This window comes from Salvelinus namaycush, chromosome 12 (genome assembly GCF_016432855.1).
Source record: "Salvelinus namaycush isolate Seneca chromosome 12, SaNama_1.0, whole genome shotgun sequence".
Lineage (NCBI taxonomy): Eukaryota > Metazoa > Chordata > Actinopteri > Salmoniformes > Salmonidae > Salvelinus > Salvelinus namaycush.
This window is the reverse complement of record NC_052318.1, coordinates 27,023,631-27,028,623: the sequence shown is the minus strand read 5'-3', so window position 1 is coordinate 27,028,623 and position 4,993 is coordinate 27,023,631.

Below are 4,993 nucleotides of genomic sequence, written 5' to 3'. Positions count from 1 at the left end.
TATTGCAGTAGTGGTCCTTAATCCTCATATGTTTACTTAAGCAATAACATAACTGGAAAACTGTATAAATGTATGGTTATTTTAATGAACTAATGTATTGACATACTTACCTGGCTACCCAGACTAATTCCTCAGACCGAAAGCCACACCCACAGAGGTTTGTTTCTTCTCTGCAATGAGTCTGGATTTGACTCTTAGACCTTTATTGAATGCGTACACATTCGGACCGTGTGATTGGTCCCAGAAACCAATGGGTTGGGCCATAAGTATAGTAATAACCAAAAAGATAACGCCAAAGATTTTTTATAACTAACCTATAACTAGCCTGTCGTTTCCAAATGGGAGCAAATTAATCAAATACTGCTTTGACATAGGATTTAAGGTATTTTGCCTGTTAAAACAATTGAGAAATGTTTATATGACCCTTTTACAAACAAGCCTATTTTTACCATATTCTTGCCTGCATACACCTTTTATACCTCCCGTGTGCATGACGACATGCTGGGGAAGAGTGGTAGTAGTGGTGTGCAGATGTGGGTGGTCATCTATTTGAATAAATCCATTGAGAATATACACCATGAAAAATAAATCCATTATTAACTAGTTTAGGCAGGTCCGAAGAAACATAAGACTAATACAATGTATTTTCAAAAGAATAGAATGGCATATTGAGTTTAATTACTTTATTGATCTATGCAGCCTATATGACTGCGGCATGCACATGAAATCAGTTATTTTGTTAAGAAGACTAGACACACAGTCAACACACATATATTTTACAGTAGGCTTAGAATATAATGAAATATAACAGAATAAAATACAAATATTTTTCCTACACAACTTGCATTATGGCAACAACATGTGGAACCCGTCATATAAAAAAAGTGATATTTTGAAACAGAGCCCAAGGCAAGCCCATGCTTTTTTAATCCACGTTTCATTGCTTTCCTACCCTCACTCTGCTTTGTTAGGGAGCAGGCATAGGGTCTTACTCTGAACGTATCTTCATCCTTTTCAAAAGCATTTGAACCCCCTCCGTTGGCTTTTGGGGTTGCTTATACATGACCGAGCAAAATAATAGGCCTACACTGCATTTAGGCTACATTATTGCACACTAAATGTTTCTGATCAGTGATAGATGAGACAACGATTAGATGAGCTATACCACCTCCACTTATTTGTTCAGCCAGACAATTATCCAAATATACAGATGGAGCTTTAGTGAAACAAAATCACATTGACTGATTAAGATAAGTCACAGGCCTTTGGTTGGGAGTAGGCCTCGGCTAGGTTACTAAGCGACCGACTGAGGAGAAAAATAATCCACTTGTTAATCTACATAACATACTGGCAAAATGCTCTGATCAGTGCTAATAAATGAGCCAACTAGACAAGATGATAATGAGCACCACTCACCTCAATTTAGCTAACATTTCCCCAGCCTAATATCCAAACAGAGATTCAGTGAAAAAAAACTCTGACATTGATTTATCAATACACCAAGCTTGTCTCAAAGCAGAGTAAAACGGTGCTGAAATAGTTGACCACACGCAGGTAGTTTATTGCTTCTATCAAATGTATTATAAAAATTGGATGACTTTGGGGTTTCAGTAAGCAACAATTGAATGCCTTCAACTGCATTAGCCTACTTTATTCCAATATTTTTGTCATTCAGTGATATTTATTCCCACATTAATTCTTTATGGATCCATCCACTTGTGGTTAAGAAAACAGTGCATGTGGTGGGTTCTGCTAAGAGATGGGTGATGGGTGATGATAGTAGTAAAGGGAGCTGCCTAGCAACCATCAAGAGCTTAAGAATGTAGGCATAGAGGCTACATTTAAGTGATAATGCCCAAGAAGCCGATGTTTGGAGGATATATTCGTTGAGGGCTGGTGTTGTGCCAAAAATCTCCCCCCTACCAGAACCCCCCCCCCCTCAACATGAACGCGCACGCACTCAATTCTCCATTGCTGCGACTTGCTTGCTAGTTGAGATTTCTGCTCTTCATTCAGTTGTCAGTTTAGCCTACATTTCACTGATCTTAGTAGCAGAAAGCATTTTTTATTTGTGTCCTTCAAGGCAGCTGTCAATGATCATGTTAGGCTGCGTTTCATTTAATTTTTTTATGGCAGTTTGATCGCGGGGGAGGCACTAGTAATATCTGCATTTTTCGGTTTGGCTATTTGTTTCAAGTGTATTAGTCTATAAATAAATATCTTTGCCAAAATTTGTCATCTCTTCCATGTCTTATTCACCTAGTAGTTGTTCTGAAATGTTTATTGCTTGCCTAAATTTGACTCCCTCCTGTCACGTTCTGACCTTAATTTCCTTTGTTTTGTCTTTATTTAGTATGGTCAGAGGTGTTTTGTGTTGTCTCTGATTGGGAACCATATTTAGGTAGCCTGTTTTGTGTTGGGTTTTGGGGGTGGTTGTTTTCAGTCTTTGTGTGTCTGCACCAGATAGAACTGTTTCGGTTGTCAGTTTTGTATTTTGAGTGTTCACCTTTATTAAAGTAAGATGAACAATTACCACGCTGCACATTGGTCTCCGATCCTTCTAACTTCTCCTCCGTTACACCTCCTCTATGTTTAATATAACACACATATATGAATTATTAATTTCGGGTTGCCTATCCTGATGTGAAGTTTGTTCTATAGAAAGTATTTGACTCTGATGTGTGCCACAGAAAGTATTTGACTCTAGTGACAAAATTAAGGAAATTAGAATGGGGGTAGGATTTTGGCAAGGCCATTTTCTTGCGTGCCGAAACTGGGTAGCCATTTGATTAGATGTTCAGTAGTCTTAATGACAAAACAAAAACAGGTTTTTAGAAATGTCTAAAAACTGAAAAATAGTATTCAGACCCTTTTCTCAGTACTTTGTTGAAGCAGCTTTGGCAGCGATTACACCCAAGACTTAAGGTTATGACGCTACAAGCTTGGCACACCTGTACTTGGGGAGTTTCTCCCATTCATCTCTGCAGATCCTCTCAAGCTCTGTCAGATGGGGAGCATTGCTGCACAGCTATTTTCAGGTCTCTCCAGAGATGTTCGATTGGGTTCAAGTCCTGGCTCTGGCTGGTACACTCATGGGCATTCAGAGACTTGTCCCAAAGCCACTCCTGCATTGTCTTGGCTGTGTGCTTATGGTCATTGTTCTGTTGGAAGGTGAACCTTTACCCCAGGCTGAGGTCCTGAGCGCTCTGGAACAGGTTTTCATCAAGGATCTCTCTATACTTTGCTCCGTTCATCTTTGCCTCGATCCTGACTAGTCTCCCAGTCTCTGCCGCTGAAAAACATACCCACAGCATGATGCTGCTACCACCATGCTTTACCGTAGGGATGGTGCCAGGTTTCCTCCAGACGTGAAGCTTGGCATTCAGGCCAAAGACATCAATCTTGGTTTCATCAGACCAGAGAATGTTGTTTCTCATGGTCTGAGAGTCCTTTAGGTGCCTTTTGGCAAACTCCAAGCGGTCTGTCCTGTGCCTTATACTGAGGAATGGCTTTCGTCTGGCCACTCTACAATAAAGGCCTGATTGATGGAGTGCTGCAGAGATGGTTGTCCTTCTGGAAGGTTCTCCCATCTCCACAGAGAAACTATGGAGCTCTGTCAGAGTAAACCATTGGGTTCTTGTGCCTCGACACAATCCTGTCACGGAGCAGGGTGTACAGGAAGGGACTGAGGACCCACCCTTGTGGGGCCCCCATGTTGAGGATCAGTTTGGAGGCGGTAATGTTGCCAACCTTCGCCACCTGGGCACGGCTCGTCAGGAAGTCCAGGACCCAGTTGCATAGGGAGTTCAGTCCCAGGGCTGTGAGCGTTGTGGTGAGCTTAAAGGGCACTATGGTATTGAAGGCCAAGCTGTAGTTGCTGAACATATGCATTCCTCTTGTCCAGATGGGTTAGGTCAGTGTGCAGTGCAATGGCGTCATCCGTGGATCTGTCAGGGATCTTGCGAATTGAAGAAAATTCGCACTGTTCGGATGCTGTTATTTTGGATAAACGTGCAAAGGTAATCTGCTTTTTAAAGTGATTTGTTTGACAATCAGATGAAAACATCATGACTGGTTATGTTCATGGCACATTCAAAGGTAATACAGTTTTACAGTTAAATTACATGTCTTTACTATAAAAGCCTCAGACTGCCCACCACTATAAAGTAGCCAATGTCATCTTTCTTGATTATATGAGCCCGGTTTATACCTGGTTCTAACATGCGTCCTTTGTCTTGATCTTGTCCACATTCTAACAGCATACTTAATGATTATTGATAAATCAATGACTCATTGTGGCCAGTTCGGTGAACTGTCTCAATGAAAACGCTACATAAATAAGCATTTTTAAAGTTCAGTGATAGATCATAGAATAATATCCCTGTTGCTGTTGATGATTCAACCCCTGCCTTCCTCAAATCTCTCAAGAGCGAGTGTCCGAACTGAACTCAGAAAGCAGTCGGTCAGTCCCCCCTACTGTGCTCTCTTTATAGAACTCCTGCCGGACGGATCAAAGGCAGTGTGTCCTGCAGATTTCTCGATTTCACAGCTTGCTCTGGCTACGTGACTTCCTGTCGCTATTTTACACCGGATCGCTTTGATACAGTAGGAAAGCAGTCAAAGCACTGAATGAAATTGGTGCAATCACCGCTTTGTATACCAGCGGTCACCGTTAAACAGCAATGTGAAGCACAAGGGGTGTAGGCCTATATACTGTATAGCCTCTTGAATCATTGATTGATTGTTGACTTCCTAACTAGGTCCAATTGCAGAAACTGTTACAATTAGGTTTCTGTTCCTGATTGACGCAGAGATGAGGTGTTTCCTAAAAATCAATGACTATGTGATGATGATGTAGGTAAAACTTTATTTCACACACAGTACTGTTGAAATTAAATCTCAGGTACTCAAATGGGGGAAAAAAACTTGCAATACTGTCTGATCTAAAGAAATAATTCAAGCACTCAGGGGGTAACCCATGCAGATTTGTAGG